Source organism: Furipterus horrens, unplaced genomic scaffold (assembly GCF_987537825.1).
Source record: "Furipterus horrens unplaced genomic scaffold, mFurHor1.1.pri manual_scaffold_2, whole genome shotgun sequence".
Taxonomy (NCBI): Eukaryota; Metazoa; Chordata; class Mammalia; order Chiroptera; family Furipteridae; genus Furipterus; species Furipterus horrens.
In genome coordinates, this window is record NW_028327172.1 from 182,056,133 (window position 1) to 182,077,118 (window position 20,986).

Genomic DNA, 20,986 nt, shown 5'->3' on the forward strand with positions numbered 1-20,986 from the left:
TCAATGTCAATATCCTAGCATATTAGTTGTGCAAAATGTTACCGTTGTGAAAATTGGGCATAGTATACAGGGTCTTCCTGTATTATTTCTTGGAAATGCACGTGCATCTACAATTATTCCAAAAATTATTCTGAGCATTTATTAAAGTTCCAATTTAAAAATTGGAATTAAAAATTTCAAGTAAAACTACTCATTCTTCAAGGTCTAACTGCATACTGCACAACTGCACACATTTTGTTCATTACTCAGCATCTTCTCTGAATAACTATCAAGGTTGTGTATAGTATATAATATAAATCTGTGTCTGCTAATGTTTTTCCCAAGAACCCTATGCTGTTCTTTTTGTTTGTTTGTTTTTGATGTGGAGTAAGCAATTGATAAATTGACATCAATTGATTAATAAATCAAATTTCTAAAGGGAAACCTACAGTAGATTTCACTTCATTTTTTTCCATAGAAACCATCCACTTGCAATGGGAGGAATGGTACCTTGCTGTCTTCTTCACCTTTTAATGTTAATATAGTTATTTCTTGTCTTTATTTTATAACATTTTTTAAATTGAGAAACAATATTATACAGAAAAGAAAACATATCCTAAGTATATAACTTAATAGATTTTCACAAGTTGAGATCATACACATCCAAGTAATTGAAACTCAGATCAAGAAACAGAACATAAGGAGTACTCCAGAATATCCTCCTTGTTCCCTTCTTGTCAGGACCACCCCAGGGGTAATGAGTATTGTCTTTATGTAAGTGTATTCAACAATATATAATGCCTTGTGGCTGGCTTCTTTTGCTTAATATTGTTTGTTCAATTCATGCACATTGTGTGTGCCATGCTGTATTAAATTACATTGAGTTAGTTTCTCTGATTCCTCAATCATTTTTTGATGGTTCTTGGAAAATGACACTCCATCACATAAGCAAATAATGATCTCTTTCTGCAGATGGTACGTAGTCAAGAGGATCCATAAAAGAAAAATAATTCAGAAACTTATTTTCTAGTTTCCACTTCCATAAATGATATTTGATACCTAAGCTCTTAACTATCTTTCTTATTTCAAGAGATTGTATGAGACAGAGGAGAAACAGACACAGAGAACTCAGACAACAAGAGTGAAAGAGGTGTTTCCTATTGGGTGGCATCTGAGGACCCAGTAGAGACTCTAAGAAGCTCTCCATTCCTTTATCATGCAGCTCTAACAGAATAAATTCTATTTGCTCTTAAATTCACAAACATCTAATGCCTCTACTAGCAAAACTAATTATTAAAAAATAGAGTGAATTGTTCCCTTCTACATTATGACTTCTGAAACTTAGCCCAGCTCATGCAATTGAGGTTCAACAGCAAATGGAGACTAATCACAAAACATTTGTTTAGCATCTATCTACTTATTCTGTTCTAAGAATGGCAAAAAAAAAAAAAAAAAAAAAAAAAAAAGAGACTCGACTGTTATCTTCTAAGAAGAAAGTAAAAGATAATCTAGTTTGAAAAATAACTAACATATTTAATGCCAAGTATTGTTTTATATCCATCACACACACAGACATGTCACTGATGAATTAAATATATTATGAAACAGTAGTGAGTAATGATATATGATATGATTTGGAGCTAAACAATATACCCCATTGAAGTGTAAAGCTACAATTCAATGAAGGCTGAACTAATCATGCAAGTCCCCCATCTGGTAAGAACCTAGTGCAGAAAGATAATTTACAGAGACAGAGGAGAACATGACAGATGACTGAGGAAAGATAACTAAGTCTAAACCTAACTTCAACTCTACCATACGTTAACTTAATTTTACACATTTTCAAAGTATGAATTAAATGGCACTGGTAGTACCGCAAGTGCTGCATTCAGAATCAAGTAAGGAAATTGGTCTAATATTTTAATTAGAGTGGTGGTTGGTTTCTGATTAAGAAAAAAGTAGGTTTAAGGATCTTTTTGATGTTCTTTAAACACTTTTTCAATATTAAGGTATTAGCTCTCATACTTTTATAATCAAATGACCTTTAGCTTTGAAGCTTTATTTCAGACTAAAACACATCACAGAATTTCGCTTGAAAGCATTGTTCTGCATAATGATCTGCAATAATTCACTCACATTTATGTAGTTATTTGAGACTTTCTTAACACAATGCAAGCTCCTGCTTAATCAGTTTATCAGAGAGTAAAATAAAACGTAACAGTTTATTTTTTATAATCCTTCCTGACCAAATATAGATATTTTCACAATAATTAGACCACAGGATGTTTCTGGTTACTCCCTCATTTTTCTTCCTTTTCAAAGAAATTTGGTATTTTTATATTAGAGATATGTTTTAGACCTGAGGCCATTTTTACAGATTGTGTACTTAATTAGATAGTAAATTCCTCAAAATGAAAGCTCTGTCAGGTAGTTCTATCCCCCACGTCTACCTAAAACGCACTTTGGGCATAGTAAATGTACAATACATGCTAAAATCTGATTTAACAAACAAAACACACTATGTTCTTATGATGACTATATCTATGGGCACTGTATCAACTTATACCAAGCAGAATAATGACTGAATAAAATACCTTGATGTCCTTTAAATGTTGAACTACTGTCCATAAAGCTGGATTTTTGTGACAATTAATACTGGCTTATTGAAAAATTCTTGCACTCCATAAAATTTTTGAGTCAGCAACTTCATCTGCAAGCCACTGTGACCCTCTGAATATATATTGAGCTTATCAGCTTTGCTTTTAAAGTGTACTTATCCATAACTTTATATATGTAGCTATATAATTTGAAAATCTGTCCTCCTTTGTGAAAGTTGTCTGAAAAATAATATTCAATATTGTTCTTTCAACTTTCACTGAAGACATCTCTGTTTCAGATGCTTTCATTGTCAGTACTAGCCTCAAAATTGCTCAATTGTATTTATAGGATTGCAATCAGTGATAGAAAGTCAAAGTACAGGTAGCACAATGAAGAGTAAATCCATAGGTATCAACATACAATGTTTTAGATTTATGCTAATATACGTATCCTTTATGATATATGACTTCAAGGCTGCTCTTTAGAACTAAGACCACTTTGTTTATCATACAGTGCCTTGTACATAGCATGACTGTAACAGAGAACTGAGAAACCAAACAAAATATTCTGTTTATGTTTGAAGTCCCATATTATTAATGCAAAGGGTTTCTACTAATCCCTGAAAAAAAAACCCTGTATTTTCTGAAGCTGATTGAGTTAAAAATTAGTCATTAAATCAACAAATATTTGTGATTTTTTTGCCACAAATAAAATAATGTATCAGCTTGACAATAATGGAATGCAAGGGGTCCAGGCAAATGTACTCGCAATGCGAAAACCTAAATCCTAAGGATTTAAATAAATGACACAGGAGAAAAGCAAACAGCTTGAAAACTCCTGGTTAGGTTTTGGTCATGGTATTAAAAAGAAAATTATAATTCTTTTTGCTCTTTTCTTCTTTAAAGAACAAATTTAAAAGACAAGGTTTGAACTAAAAATATGCCTCTTCATTTAAGGGCTCAGTTATAAAAAGTATACTCCTTTCTCAGATTTTACTCAAAATTCCAGTCCGCTTTAATCATTTTTCCCCTCTGAGCTCCATTAGTACATGATATGCTTTCTTGTTATGTTTCTGTGTCCATTTCCTACATAGAAACCATGGTGTTATGATTTGATCCTTAAAAGAAATTTCTATGACCAGAGTTTTGAAACTATGTACTTATAATCAAAATGGTTCTCACCAATCAGTCATATTAGAAGTCATAGTTCAAAGCACACACTATTCAAATTGTATCTAATAATCTACTATTGCCCCAGCTGAAGATGAAGAAGGGTTTGATACCCTACTGGCTATGTCCTCAACAAGTCTCAATCCCCAAGCCCCAATTCCGATCAATGGTTAGCATATATTTTACTGTAGTATGTGTGCATGTCTCTGTGTGTGTTATTATAGTTAATATATCATATTAAACATAAATCTAAGGTAAAGTTGGAAAACATTTTATTCTGACATCCTTGCCCTCCACTTAGGCATATTTTCCAGGAATCTTTATATGTGCAAATATATATAGCATTTTCATAACTTTAACCTAACGATAAAATTATCAATACATGCTTCTATTCAATTAAACACAGAATTATATTTATTACACACATAAATTTTCTCACAGTGAAGTATTTTCCCTTCCTTCAATACTTAATATGTAAATTAAATATGATAACATCAAAAATCATTTTTATGACCTTCAGATCCAGTAGATATACAGTAATTAATATTAATCTTACTTATTTCATATTTATTAAACACCCTGATAAACATAACGTGACCTTGAGTTTAGACTAAAATTTTTACTAGACAAGATACCTGCCCTTCAGAAACTATTGTAAAGTATTTTATGTTCTGAACAGAAATTTTACTCCACAGATGCAAAGTAACATTATCATTGCAAAGCAAGCATTGCTAACATTATCATCAAATGTTTAGGTAGTATCAGTATAATATAATTCACCAGCAGCTTTTCTAAGGCTGTAACTTTGTACCATATTTCAAATCATGTAACCTGGTTTTCATATAAAGTATAGAAATTATCTGGGGGATTACTTTCCAATTGTTATTTGCCAAACTGTCATGGATTTTGTAACTAAAAAATAAAAATATACGTTCAGATGCTTTTAAATTCCATTAGAGACTAACCACCATGGAATTCTGAGATCTTTGTTTAAGATATTTCTTTTACAATTTTGAATGTGTTTCTTCTAAAACTAACAAATTAAAATTAGCATTTTTGATTCTGAAGTAAAGAAAACTGCCCATATGACAATTTTCACAGATTAAAGAAAACATATGGAGGAGTGTCTCTTTGAGAATTCCAAGCCAGCATATCTCCAAAAGATAAGATTGCTAAATTTCTGATTTTTCTACAAGATACAAAAAGCATATGTACATAACTCATTGTCTATAATATAAACAAAACAGATATATGCTACTAAAATATATTGTAAAAATGAACTCTAATAAGCTAATCTGAATCAATAATATAATGGTGATGCCCTACAGTAGAATAGTGCCTTTTAGGTAAAATTTGAATGTTTCCTGACAACAATACATAAACCAAATGAGAGTAGGAAAGCTAAAACACTTACAAATATAACTTATTTGCAGGCTGGTGAACACAAGAAAACTAATGAATACTCAGAAAGCTATCTTAGCAACTTCTTTTTGCCCCCTTGACTAGTGATTTTAGCTATAATTTTAGAAACTGTCATATTTAGAGAGTTAGTTCTCTGTCAGCTCATATTAGTTGGTCTTTTAAAACTCATTTTAGGTTTTTTTTTTGTTATAATCTAAGAAACTCTGCCTTTTATTAAGGAAGCTTCACCCATTTATTACAGTAATGGAAAATGTCTTCTTTTTTCTCCTTTTTAATACAGTATTCTATTTTCTTTTCTCCCTCTTCACTTACTTTGGATAATTTTCTTTTCTATCATAAAACCATGAAAACAAATATAAAAAGATAGATTGAGAACTTTTTATGCTTGAGTTATATCAACCTTTATATTTCAGAATACCTTTACAGCAAACAATCAAAACAAAACAAGTCACACAAACCAATCAACCAACAAACGACGAAGATATGAAAGAATGATTTAGAAATGCCACTTATATCTTGACTCTAGCCAAGGACATAATTCCAAAGGACAGAACCAGTCCTAACAGCCCTCAATTGGTTGAGCCCAACCCATGAGACAAGAAAAGTACTTAGGAATTTGCAGTCAAAATCCCATGTAGTGTGCATTTGTCTGAAGTCCTCACTTGCCTCAAGTACACTCTGTTGATGCCTTTCAAAAACTGCAGGGTTAGTAACAGAGGGACATGATTTCAAACACTCTAGGACTAATTACGACAAGGAGTATGTCAACTACCATAACTAAATCTCTTCCTGAACATTCTCACATCTAATAGATTTCTGGTGTCCTTGAGTTCTCTCTCTCTCTCTCTCTCTCTCTCTCTCTCTCTCTCTCTCTCTCTCTCTCTCTCTCCCTGACAAACCATAAGTTCTGCACTACAATTGTGAGAGAAGAAAGAATGAGGAAGGTAAGTTCTGAACAGAGCAAAAAATATTGTTTAATTTGTTTAAATTTAGATACTTTATACATATCTATGCTTTCTGCCAAGGCCACTTTTTGGTATGGATAATGCTGTCCAACAAGAAAGATGGGAAGTACTTAATTAATTGATATCTCCTAAGGGTTTTCAGCTAAAAGACTACTGCAAAGGCCAAACACTATCATTATCATTATGTGGTCCGATTATGGTGATTATGTGACCTAGAAGAAAAATGTCAAAAGGGTGACATTCCCATGAATTTGTATTGTTAATATAACTGTTGACAGAAAAAGACAAAAGTTTGCATGTCTGAAAAAGATCATCTCCCCCCCAATCCAGCAGTATCATTAACTTTTCAATAATATCTTTGATTAAGATAGAGTGTCACAGCCAGAATTATTATTGTCATTCTACACTAACGTTAAGTGTCTATTCATCATAGCTCTGAGAGCAATGCATATGAAGTGTAAAACTCAGGAAGATACATGAAAGTATTTGGAGGTTCGCAGTGAATGTACAAATAACAATGGCCCATTGTCTAAAACTCTAAAATGGCAGTCTTAGAAACCTTTAGATTTTTATCACAAAAGATTATAGTCGTCGGCAGCCGTCTGTCTCGAGAGACGATGGTAGCTTCTTAAGAGTCTATCTGCACCGCCGAGAATGGCTGTGCAGTCCGACTCGGGAGTGACATGGTATCTGTCTCCTCCCGTGTTGAATCGACATCTTGTGATGACGCTGAAGCTACAGAGCCTGGGCAGGGTAATATGGAGGGTCTGCTGTTGCCCATGCAGCAGACCCCCCCTCTCTTCGCTCTCTTCGCAGCTGAAGGGCCCAAGGGAAAGACGGAGTTGATACAGCTTGGGTTCAGGTGCGCCGCAGGAGTTGCCGGTGTTGACTACAACGTCAAACCGCCTTAGGGACTCCGGCTCCGGATTTTCTGTCGGGGTTTACTCCCTTAGCCTTTCGCCTGAAGAGGTATGCCGCAAGGCAGCGGAGGTTTTTTGGAGTCAGAGTTTTCCTTCTCTGATGTACCCTGACTGGAAGATCGAACCAGCGACACTTAGCTCGCAGGCCGACGCTCAATCCACTGAGCTAAACCAGCCAGGGCAAATGCACAACCAATGGACATGGACTAAAAGGGCGGGACAACTGGAGGGAAGGGTGTCACTAGGTGGAGGGGAACAAAGGGAAAAGATTATAGTAGCATTACTATAATACAAATTATAATAAGATGGTAACCACTAATGAACAAATATAGCTACAGGTATTTATTATTATTAAAAATACTCTGAATTATATCATTTAACAAAATCTTCTTTAATCAGACAATTAAATAGGGTCTTCAAGGATTTTTAAAAAATTTTTGAAGTATTTTTTGGCAAAGTAAATGCACAGAATGCATTAATTTAATTGTTTATTTTGATTTATAATTTTCAAACATGTGGAATTATAGTACATAGATTTTAATTTATAAACTTGCCACTGCCCTGTACTCACAAGGAGCAGGTCTGAGTTTAAATTCAGAACTGTCTGACTCCTCTTTGTCCAACCTGATTATAGCCTCAGAAGAAGGGCAGATCTGAGTGTGAAGACCCCTGGTGTCTGGTGTCCCTCTTCTACCTCTTGTCTGCTCCCCTTCACCTCCCTCCACTACCTAAAACCCATGTGCTGTTCCCTTTGTTTATATTTACATCATTCTTAGAAGTTGTTAGATCCAAACAGAAATAAATAAATATATGTACAAGTAAATGAATGTTTAAAAAAAACTACTGGCAACATCAAATGCTGGTGAGTATGTGGAGTAATTAGAACCCTCATTTATTATTAATGGGAAGATATAATGATGTATGGCAGTGGTTTCAACCTTTTTTGATTTCATGGTACACATAAACTAATCGCCAAAATTCCGTGGCATGAAAACATGATATTTTGCCAGTGTGACAAAAAAATAAGTATAATTTTGATTCATTTACACGAGGCAGCCATTGTTGTGTTTGTTGTTGTCATTTTTTTTAAAACTTGGCAATCTAAGGGAAAAGAGGTCAGTGTCTCCGATTAAATAGTCAAGTACTGCACATTTTAAAAATTCTTACAGCACATCAGTTGAAAGTCACTTTTGTACAGGAATATGCACTTTGGAAGACAGTTTGGTGGATTCTTACAGAGCTAACCATAGTCTTACTATGCAAACCAGCAATTGCACTCCGAGGTATTGAGCCAAATGAGTTTAAAACTTATACCCACACAAGAACCTACACATAGCAGCTTTACTCATAACTGCCAAAGCTTGGAAGCAGCCAAGATGTTCTTTGATAGATAAATAGATAAACATATTGCATCCATACAGTAGAATATTATTTAGTGATAAAAAGAAATCAATTATTAAGCCACAAGAAGACATGGAGGAAACTTAAATACATATTTCTAGGAAAAGAAGCCAGTTTGAAAAAAATCACACACTGTAGAATTTTAACTTCACGATATTGTAGGAAATATAACCAATGAAGACAGAAATTGATCAATGATTGCCAAAGGTTGGGGTTAAGAAGGTGGTAGAAATGAACAGCTGAAGCAGAGACTTTTAGGCCAGTGAAACAATTTTTTATGATTATGTAATAATGGATTGGATACATGACATTACGCATTTAGCTAAATCCACAAAACTATACAATGAAAAGAGTGAACCCTAATGTAAACTATGACTTTAGTTAATAATAATGTCTGGATATCAGTTCATCAGTTGTAACAAATGTACAACAGCAATGCTTGATATTAACAATAGGTCAGAGAGAGAGAAAGATCATATGGGAATTCTCTGTACTTTCTACTTATTTTTTCTAGAATCCTAAAACTACTCTGAAAAATAAAGTATGTAAATTTTGAAAATCCCCAACATAAAGAAGAGAACATTTAAAAAAATCTATTTAGAACTACATTATTAACACAATTTCTGCATACAGCTGTCCATTGGCCATGCTTCCAGTCCAGAATTGTGTACACCAGAAGTACAGTTTGAATTTGAAAGACAGAGCCTGTGTAGCCCTGGAAGACAAATGAGGATATTTGGGCAGAAAACTTTGGGAACTTGGTATCTGAAAAATGATCCAGAAGTAAGGTGGGGGTGGGGAGCAGAGGGTGCTTGTGTATGTTCTTGGTGAGGAACTTACCTTGAAATGCCTGACTCCCTACCTTTCAGTGAAGATACAGCCAGAGCAGGACCAGAGTAAGACACTATAAAGCACCAGGATCCTCTTGCTTGGGTCTCAGGATGCGGGGGACTGAGTTAGGCATATGTAAATGGCATACTAGGCATCTACCTATCCATTGGAGCAATGAACTAGAGGTCTATGCTGCAAAATTAATGTACCTTGGTGGTGGGTGAGATGAGGACATAACAGAATAAAATTCATTGAAAAAATCAAATTTTTAAAAATCAAAAGCACATAAGAACAATGCTATTAAAAAAAATACAAACATGCCTAAAGCTATATCAACATATTGTCAGTACCTGTTAAGATGAAGTGAATGGAGTGCAGTTTGGGATTAACAGAAGAACAAGTAAATACAGTATACCCTCAATGAAGAGAAAATTTAATTCAAATTCTCTACTTTTGTGTTAATAAAATAATAATAATAGAAAACGGTTTTCAAATAGAAAGCCAACCACCAGAATCCTTTGCTTTAGATTTACTATCTCTTGCATAAACCTCATCTTACATCCACCCTGTATTCAGCCTGCTTTCTTTAAAGACTCTTCTCCATCCATCCCTTTGTTCAAGCATGATTATAGCTTCACAGGGAAGGGCAGATCTGCTCACAGTTTAAGCCCAGACCAAATCTCCATTCATAACCCATCTCTTCAAGAATTGTACACAGACAATTCTGACTCATTCTAATAATATCTGTTCACAGTAAAGTGTGACCTGTTTTATATTAATATATAATGTAGTATTTGATTATATATTCATTACCTGTGTTTCTCTAGTTTTTGTTTGTGTAAGTGTTCTCACAATAGTGTCATTTGCTTCTTAAAAGTTATGCATTGATCTTTCCATTAACTCATTCCATTCATAGTTATTTCTACAACTATGCCCAAGGTCAGTGCACTGGTAAATGAAAAGTAGCAATCCTCATGGCTTAATGAGCTCACAGTCTAGAGAGAAACTCAGACAAGCATGACAAATATAAAGATCAAGTTTATCATAGGGCAGTATAAGTGCTGAAGTATTATATATTATAAACATTACAGTATGTTCTCTAATATGATATTTTACATAAATTATGTAACAATTGATAATCATATTAATAATATTATACCATGTTATTGCATCAATACGGCCCTGGCTGGTTTGGCTCAGTGGATTGAGCGTCGGCCTGCGAGCTAAGTGTCGCTGGTTCGATCTTCCAGTCAGGGCACATCAGAGAAGGAAAACTCTGATTCCAAAAAACCTCCACTGCCTTGCGGCATACCTCTTCAGGGGAAAGGCTAAGGGAGTAAACCCCGACAGAAAATCCGGAGCCGGAGTCCCTAAGGCGGTTTGACGTGGTAGTCAACACCGGCAACTCCTGCAGCGCACCTGAAGCCAAGCTGTATTGACTCCGTCTTTCCCTTGGACCCTTCAGCTGCGAAGAGAGGGGGCGTCTGCTGCATGGGCAACAGCAGACCCTCCATATCACCCTGCCCAGGCTCTGTAGCTTCAGCTTCACTGGAGAGGACACTCCAGCGTCATCGCAAGATGTCGATTCAACACGGGAGGAGACAGATACCGTGTCACTCCCGAGTCGGACTGCACAGCCATTCTCGGCGGTGCAGATAGACTCTTAAGAAGCTACACCATCGTCTCTCGAGACAGACGGCTGCCGACGAGTTAAGAATAAATTTAATCAAACAAACTTTGATGCAAAGTCTTCAAAAAGCATTGCTTATGTCACCTCCTTTGGCATCTTCATATTATTGCTTCCATTATTGAAAATAATCAGAAGTTGACTATCAATTAGTCACCAAAATTCACAAAGTAATTTCTAGTGGTGATTTACACTGTTGTCAGAAATATGTAAGGAATAAATATGCCTCTAATTTTGTTTCTACAACTTGCAAGTATATTTATATATATATATATAGTTCAAGATTTGCTAATTATTTTTAAGGTAGGTGACAGTGATCTTAGGAAATATAAATCCCTAGTCTTGGAAGGGCAGAATTAAAACTGCATTACTAATACCCTCCAATCAACCCTTTTTTTTTTTCCAATTTGCAAAAGAAGTCCAAAATTTATCAACATTCTTGTACTAATGAGACAATTGCAAGTATAAAATAATAAACAGTAATGGGGATATTTTAAGAAAGTATTAGCAAACATTCAGTGACCAATTTTTGTAGCTATTTCTATGTTGCAATTCTTCTTTAATAACAATTTTAGTACTGTGGAGTAAACATTTCCTAATATATCCTGAAGTGATTGCCTCTGATCTAATATGTAGTTGGCTCTTTCATTTAAATGGCATTTTATTTATTTCTCTACTCTGTTCTTTTCTACATGTATTTCTGTGGTAGCTATTAGTTTCCTATTAGTTTCAGCCTCATTTTCTCTCTCTTGACCATAATGTTAAGTATGGATTCTTATTTCCATATGAATTTCATTCTCCAGAATATTCTGGATATGCAGAGATAGAAAGTACCTGCAGTATTTTCGAACTGATGTCATCCTAAATTTTTCTCAATACATTTAAAATAGATTTGGCTTACTGAATAACTTGTTTTTCAACATTCACTAACTCATTAAACAAATCAGGATCATTCCCATGGGTACATGACCTGCACAGGTTGCCATTCGTAGAAGCACCTTGCACTTGGTTTACTGCTCTGCTGTTACCATCTTGAAATTCTTAATAATTTTTGAAGAAGAAGCCCTGCATTTTTGTTTTGCATTTGGCCTCCAAAATTAGAGAGCCTGTCTAATATTTGTAGATGATACTTAATAAATGTAGAAGAACAACAGAAGAAGGAAACACACAAATGTTAACTGTATTTATTCTTAGATGGTGGCATTAGGAATGATTTAATTTTCTTTTTGTCTTTCTTCACTTTCTAAATTCCTTGATCCTTAGAGATAAAGAAAGATCAAAGATTTCCAGAAATCTCTTGCAATTCAACAAGGAAAACCTATGAGTTACATGTGTTCAACTAAAGGATTTTGGTCTGCAATAAAAAAGATATTTTCATTTATAATAATACAGATAATTTTATATTCAGTAGTAGAACTTCAGAGCAAATGAAATAAAGTAGTTAACCAAGCATCATCTTTAAGGTATTAGGCTCAAAAAAAATTCTTGGAAGTCCAGTTTTCATCATGGCACCGAGTCACTGCATGTAATTCATTTTAGTCCTGTTTTGCCTGAACATCATCTATTTTTCTGTATTTTCCCCTATTTCACACATGCCATTTATGAATTAGAAAAACCTTAATTAAAAAAAGCAGAGGAAAATTAACAAGAAAAAGCATTTAGAATTATTTGGAGAATTGTGTAGTGTTATAGTTTGAGTGTGTAGGAAGCAAAGCTTGTCTGCAACAGTGGACAGATTCTTTTCTCATTGTTATTTTGCAGTAATGGTATTTTTCCCCCAGAGGGATGAGGCTTGGCAAGTCATTAATTTTAAAAAAGAGAAAGAAGAAGAAGAGGAAGGAAGAAGAAAGATTTTGTTCTGTTTCTTTCTTTGTTCAAATTGTTATAGTTTTTTAAGGGTAAATATGCGGGACATTGTTTTTTTACTCATTTTCATTTTTCCATATGAATTGAAAGCAATTTATCTTAAAGTCAGGATATGAAACAAAACAAAGAGTATGAAAGCAAATTTTCAATACTCTCTTCAATCTTTTTCTAGAACACTACGTGTAAGACAAATACTAAGAGTGGAATTATATAACTTCACATTCAGTTTCTAGAAATAGTCAGCAATCAGGATATTTAGACAAATTGTTTGCCGTTTTTGAAGTTACAAAGAAGAAATAAAAGTCAGCATAACTTGGTGTTTAAAAGGATAGCCGCTGGTGCCAGAATATTAGGGTCAAATCCATAGTTGTGTGGTTTTTGGCAAAGAAGGTAACCCTCTTCTGAGTTTCATTTTCCTCATGTAAGATGGGAATGATAATTTAGTGAACTAACTTGTGTAAGATGGTCAAAATAATTCTCAGCACATTTAAAGCTCTTCAAAAGAGTAAGCAATCATTATTATGTATTTTAGTGCCATTTAATAATTACTTTTTTCATTAACATATACAAAAGCATCTCCTGAAAAAGAAGTGTCAGGATAAAAGATAAAAAATATTATATCATTAAGCTTAGGGCACAAGGATCAGTAATATCCTAAAGTACTATAATGTGCAAAACCCACACTTAATGTTTTATTACAGAGGCAGTCTTTCAATAAATAAAAATATAGACTAATTATAATGTTCCAGGTTTACCCCTGTGCAGCATTTATTTATCTCCTTATTCCTGGAAGTTGCTATTGCCAGGGCTTATATGAAGTATAAGTATCTAAACAGTGGAATGGGGAAATATACATTAATTTCCTAATATCCCTCCAGACTACAGGATCATTTTCTCAGCTGCTGAGACGGCTGTTGATGAAACACTCTTAGCTGTCTGCCCTCTTCTACAGCTGCCCAAGATGAAGAAAGCACACTTGCCCAGGGCCAGGCTCTTCCTGGGACAATGACATCCAGTGACTCATAGAACAGGGTTTAAGTACCTGGCAGCCCTGCCTCCACAGAGACCACTTCAGATGGCCTTCCAGCTCCAGCACTCCCTCAGGGTGACTGAAGCATTCATTGGGTACAGCAACTCAGATCAACTTTTCCCCTGACCAGATCCTACTGGTTTCTTTCTCTCCCATGGGAATTGACCAAAGAGCACACTAATAAATTCCTAAACACTAATCTGTCTCAGATTCTGCTTCTCGTTCAGGGGCTCTGATCTCTAATATGTACTGATAAACCAAAAAATGTGTATCCCTCACTTTATTGTCTTATTTGTTTTATTGTAGTTCTGGAGATTTTACTCACTAAGGCAATAAAAAGAATTCCTCGGTAGAGGATTCAAATGCCTTTGAGATGGTTGACAGTATCTGCTCTGTAGGCCAAAGTTGTGGGTAGGGGAGCTTGACTTCCTGACATAAACAGGAACAATATGATTGTGGGAAAACAGAAAAAGGTAGTAGGACTTAACCACAGAGGCAAGGTCCCCATAATTGATGAAATGAGCAGGAAGGCTGAAGTAACAATTAAGTTACCTTGATCTCCAGGTATCTATTATGATGCTAACCATGGCATTCCTAAGGGTTAAACAAATGGACAGTAATTAAGGTGTTATTTGATTTTTTCTCCCTGGCTGGTTTGGCTCAGTGGATTGAGCATCGGCCTGCGAGCTAAGTGTCGCTGGTTCGATCTTCCAGTCAGGGCACATCAGAGAAGGAAAACTCTGACTCCAAAAAACCTCCGCTGCCTTGCGGCATACCTCTTCAGGGGAAAGGCTAAGGAGAAGGGAAACTCTGACTCCAAACCTCCGCTGCCTTGCAGCATACCTCCTCAGGGGAAAGGCTAAGGGAGTAAACCCCGACAGAAAATCCGGAGCCAGAGTCCCTAAGGCGGTTTGACGTTGTAGTCAACACCGGCAACACCTGCAGCACACCTGAAGCCAAGCTGTATTGACTCTGTCTTTCCCCTTGGATCCTTCAGCTGCGAAGAGAGGGGGGGTCTGCTGCATGGGCAACAGCTGGCCCTCCATATCACCCTGCCCAGGCTTTGTAGCTTCACTGGAGAGGACACTCCAGCGTCATCGCAAGATGTCGACTCAACATGGGAGGAGACAGTTACCGGTTATAAGCTCATCCGATTGGCGAAGGAAACGAGCGCCAGGGGTCTCCTCTGATGGTGGGAGAGGTCATCGCACCTCACTGGACAGCTACCGCCCGCCTCAAGCTGGGCAGCCCCCAGCCAATTAGGTGCTGTCTCGCCATGGCTCACCTGCCCTACTGGGTGCGTGGGGATCAGAGAGGCGTCTCTTGAAAAGTGGGCCACAAAACACTCGCACCAGGCAATTCCAAGCAAACAACAAGAAAGAAGCCTCCAGCTCTTCGCCTCGCTAGCTGGAACATCAGGACCATGTGTCCCGGACTTACTGCAGACCTTCCGTGGATCAATGGTGCCAGGAAAACCGCCGTCATTGACAGGGAACTGGCACGACTAAACATCGACACTGCGGCTCTACAGGAGACCCGGCTGGCCGACAACGGAACTATCAGAGAAACCAACTACACCTTCTACTGGCAAGGGAAGTCTCCGGACCAACCAAGACAGCACGGTGTTGGGTTCGCTGTGAAGAACACGCTTGTTAACTCCATAGAGCCACCCACAGGAGGCACAGAGAGATTACTTACCCTCCGATTGTCAACAACTTTCGGCCCAGTCAGCATTCTTAGCGTGTATGCCCCAACCCTCTGCGCCACCATCGAAGAGAAAGAACAGTTCTACCATGCACTGGACGAAGTGTTATCCAAGATCCCCAGAAGTAACGCTCTCTATCTCCTTGGAGACTTCAACGCAAGAGTAGGAGCCGACCACATGGCCTGGCCCACCTGCCTCAGAAACTTTGGGACAGGAAAGATCAATGAGAATGGTCAGCGACTGCTTGAGCTTTTGTGTCACCACGGCCTGTGCGTGACAAACACATTCTTCAAGTGCAAAGAGATCCACCAGGTGTCATGGAGGCACCCCCGCTCCCGCCACTGGCACCAGCTTGACCTCGTCATCACCAGAAGAACGGATATTGGCAGCACCCTCCTCACCCGCAGCTACCACAGTGCAGACTGCGACACGGACCACGCCCTCGTGGTAAGCAAGGTGCGCATAATGCCGAAGAGGTTGCACCACTCCAAGATGAAGGGTCGCCCACGCATCAACACCAGTTGTGCCAGCAACCCTGTTAAGACCCAGCAATTCATCAACAGGATGGAAGATGCACTCGACGAGGGAATGGCGGCAGATGACATTATCGAATCCAATTGGCCACGTCTCCGCGATGCCATATACAACTCCGCCATTATTGCTTACGGGAAGAAAGAGCGGAAGAACGCTGACTGGTACGAGGCTCACTGGGAAGAAATGGAACCCGTGATCGAGGCTAAGAGGAAGGCCCTACTGGCTTACAAGGCCACGCCCACTCCCAGTACACTTCAAGCTCTACGGGCTGCCAGGAGCAAAGTCCAGAAGACCGCCCGCCACTGTGCCAACACCTATTGGCTAAACCTGTGCAGAAGCATCCAGGAAGCCGCCGATATAGGCAACGCATGAGGAATGTATGAGGGTATCAAGAAGGCAACAGGCCCAATCCCCTCCAAGGTCGCCCCCCTTAAGTCCAAGACAGGTGAGGTCATCACTGACCAGGAACAGCAAATGCGGCGGTGGACCGAGCACTACCTTGAGCTGTACGCAATGAGGAACACCGTAACAGACACTGCTCTTAACGCCATCCCAGACCTGCCAGTCATGGAGGAGCTAGACACCCCACCTACTGCGGCAGAGCTCGGCAAAGCCATCGACCGCCTCGCTTGCGGGAAAGCACCAGGAAGCGACGGAATCCCTCCAGAAATCCTAAAGAGTGGGAAACCAGTCCTGCTACAGCCGCTCCACCATCTACTCTGTCTCTGCTGGAAGGAGGGTTACATCCCCCAGGATATGAGAGACGCCAACATTATCACCATGTACAAGAAAAAAGGAGACCGCAGCGACTGCAACAACTACCGGGGCATCTCTCTCCTCAGCGTCGTCGGCAAAGTATTCGCCCAGGTCGCTCTTGTCTGCCTGCAGACCCTTGCTTCCCGCGTCTACCCAGAGTCCCAGTGTGGCTTCAGAGCTGGCCGATCAACAGTGGACATGATCTTCTCCCTACGCCAGCTGCAGGAGAAGTGTCACAAGCAGCATAAACCACTCTACCTCGCCTTTATAGACCTCATGAAGGCGTTTGATCTGGTCAGTCGAAGCGGACTCTTCAGCTTGCTATGGAAGATTGGCTGTCCACCACATCTGCTTGCTGTGGTCATGTCCTTTCACGACAACATGCACAGCACGGTGTCCTACAACGGCGCAACCTCTGAGGCCTTCCCAGTCAGCAGCGGAGTAAAGCAGGGCTGCGTCTTCGCGCCTACGCTGTTCGGAATCTTCTTCTCCATGCTCCTCCAATACGCCTTAAGGACTGCAGCGAGGGTGTCTTCATTCACACCAGATCCGATGGCAAGCTCTACAACCTGGCCCGTCTATGAGCCAAGACCAAAGTCAAAGAGGTGCTCATCCGTGAGATGCTCTTCGCCGACGACGCAGCCTTGACATCACACTCCGAAGAGGGACTCCAGCAGCTAGTCACTTGCCTTTCCCACGCATGCAAGGAGTTCGGACTAGCCATCAGCCTGACGAAGACGAACGTTATGGCTCAAGGCACGGGGACTCCCCCATGCATCACCATCGACGGATACACCCTGGAGGTTGTCAACGACTTCACCTACCTCGGGTCCACCATCTCGAACTCTCTGTCAGTTGACTTGGAGGTCAACCGGAGAATCGCCAGGGCAGCCACAGTTATGGCCAAACTGAACCGGCGAGCGTGGAACAATTCCAGCCTCACTGAGAAAACCAGACTGCGCATCTACCAAGCCTACGTACTCAGCACTCTCCTCTATGGCAGCGAGACGTGGACCACCTACGCAAGGCACGAAAGGAAACTCAACAGCTTCCACATGAGGTGCCTGCGACGCGTCCTGCATGTCGCCTGGCAGGATAAGGTTCCCAACACCGAGGTGCTGAAGCGAGCCAACATGAGCAGTTTGCATGCAGTTCTTAGTGAGAGACGCCTCAGGTGGCTCGGCCATGTCAAAAGAATGGATGCAGGCCGTATTCCCAAAGACCTCCTCTACGGCGAGCTAGCAGAAGGCCAGAGGATGACAGGGCGCCCAAAACTGCGGTTCAAAGACATCTGCAAAAAGGACATGACACAATGCTCCATCAATCTCAACACATGGGAAGTTCAAGCAGACGACCGCCTAGCCTGGAGGCTCGCGGTCAGGCAAGGTACGTCACGCGCAGAGGCTGCGCGCAACGAGGAGGCGGTCCAGAAAAGCTCGAGGCGGAAGCAGCGTCAACAGCAGCAACAACAGCCATCTGCCTTCACCTGTAACAAGTGCGGCAGGGATTGTCACTCCCGAATCGGACTGCACAGCCATTCTCGGCAGTGCAGATAGACTCTCAGGAAGCTACGCCATCGTCTCTCGAGACGGACGGCTGCCGATGACGATGAGTTCTGGAACCAAACCCACAATATATCTGAGGTATGCCTATATTATTACAACAAATACTTTCTCATTTAAATCCAAATATCTGAAAGCTACACAAGATTTTGGGCAGAAAACAAGGCAATCCCCTATCTAGTGAAAGAAGAACAGTGTTAGGCTTTAAGTTTGAAAACTGATTTTTAGCTTTACCATCTACTTGCAGTGTGTCAATAATTATTTCAATTATCATTTAATCTCTCTGAAATCCAGCCAGTTTACCTTGAGATTTGGCAATAAAAATAATAGCAGTTTTTCCAAAGAATAGTAACATATCATCTTCAAAATACTATGCTACTTGAAGAATGGTGCTATTAGATTGATTCTCTTTGATCCCTGGAAATTTTTTATTTCATGGAGTGTGCGTAGACTTTGTCATATAAAATAATTTTAACCTGAGAATGAATCCAGAACTGAGTTTGTCAACAATAGTTCGCAGCTGTCAATCTGATGCTAACAGAATTCTTCAACCTGGGGTGAGGTAAAAGGAGAAACTTTATTCACATAATTTGCAAGCCTGAGGGACACAGCCTTCTGAGGAAACTGTAAGTGCTTTCATGGAAACAAAAAGATGCCTGCTTTTATAAAGTTCCCATCCTGGTCCCTGAATGGTCCATTTCTATGCTCATGAGGACTTTAAATTTGCACAGTCTGATTAATCCAAATAGCACTGCCCATATTGGTCACAATTCTTTGTTCTAATGGGTCATTATGGAGTTACTCTGATTGATCAGTAAAGATACAAATAAGGATATAGCTGTGCCGTTCTTATTGGAGGGGGCAGGTCTCAGCCTATTGGTCAAAAGATGATTCCAGGAACTCTTTTATAAAGGCTCCTGCTCAGATGACAGAAAAACAGTGCAGGAGGCTGGCACCTCAGTCTGTGGCCTTATCTCTGAAATGCAGTGTGCAGGAGGGACTCCACAGGCGATGGCTGCTAGACTGTTTAAAAATTTGAGCCCAATTAACCACAAGTAGCCCTTCTTGTCAGGTATATTCCTTCTTGGGGTCAACAGTTTTTAAGTCTTATCTTATAAGATATTTATGTTAAGTGTAGACATCTCTCAGGCAGGGATACAGATCGCACTACTTTTAACGATTGCTGAAAAAATAGTGATTTTTAAAATGTTAATAAGAAGCATTTATTTCTTTTCAAAATTGGCAGTCTCAACTACTAATATAAAAATATGTTCAGTTGTAAATAAATGACTCAATTCTGCATGATACACTCGCTCCTCAGAAATTCCCCAAGAGCACAGTTTAGGTGAATTAGAAAAGAAAAAAACAAAATTGCAGAAAACACAAATAAGCATAAAAATAATATGTTATATTAGTGCTTTCTTATCAAAAATACTAAAATGATTGCAGAAATCATGTTATTTTACAAAGCACTCACATAGATATAGTCTTCTCTTTTGTTATATGGTGCACAAAACATTATTATAGGAGTCTTTAAAGACTATATTCCTAACATGGCTTTGTAAACCTGTATAATACACAATGAGGAAAAACAACATTGTTCTGCTCTTAGTGTACTATTTTACTTTCCATTAAACTTAAAAAATTGCTAAAATTCTATTGTTATATTATATAATAATTCCAAAAAACAGAAAAAAAAAAGACTATATAGTTCCTTAACTCTTCCTTCACATTGACTTCTACTCACTTTCCGTTAAGTGATAAGGGTATTGTCATTTCAGTGGCAACTTCGTTTCACTTTGAACAGACTTTTTGAAATGGGAACCAGGTATCTGTCTTCAAGAAACTCTTAACTTCTCACAATAAGATCATGTTTTCTTCATCTCTCTGCCTCACTAGTGTACACAACAGTGTTGAACATAGTGCAATTAACTGTTTCCGTATCTAATAAAAATGTAAGAACTACTGTTGTCATTAAAGCCAGGAGAAAGATACCTTTTCATTTGGTTCTTAGTTTTGATAAACACTAACTACAAGCCCTTATATAAGGTAGCTTTTTTTTCACACTCTGAAATATAAAGCAGATTCTAAATATCTCTCCCACTGCTCCCATGTCTAAAAAAGTATAAAATTGCATGTTTACTAGTAATGATGGAAAAAGTCAAAATAGGATGAAGATATACATAATAAACACAGAATTTTGTATGTAACAAGAAACTTTTAGATAACTAGTCAATGCCAACACTAAAAGATAAATTGTACTTGACTTATATATTTTTTTATCTCTCCTTGTGTCTTCCAATTACCCAACCATTCTTGTATTAAATGTCATTCAGTAAAAACCATCTATGGCTTTAATTCTCCAATCTATAATCCTGCATATCTCTACCTACTCTAGGTGCCCCTTGAGACCAATGCAAATGCATTGTATATAGTAGATGTACACCATAAACTGTCTGAATAATAGGGAAACAGTAGCTAGTATAATAATTTGTGTTATCTTTTTTCTTTCTTAAGTTAGACTCCTTAGACATCACAGAGATATGATGTGAAATGGAGCG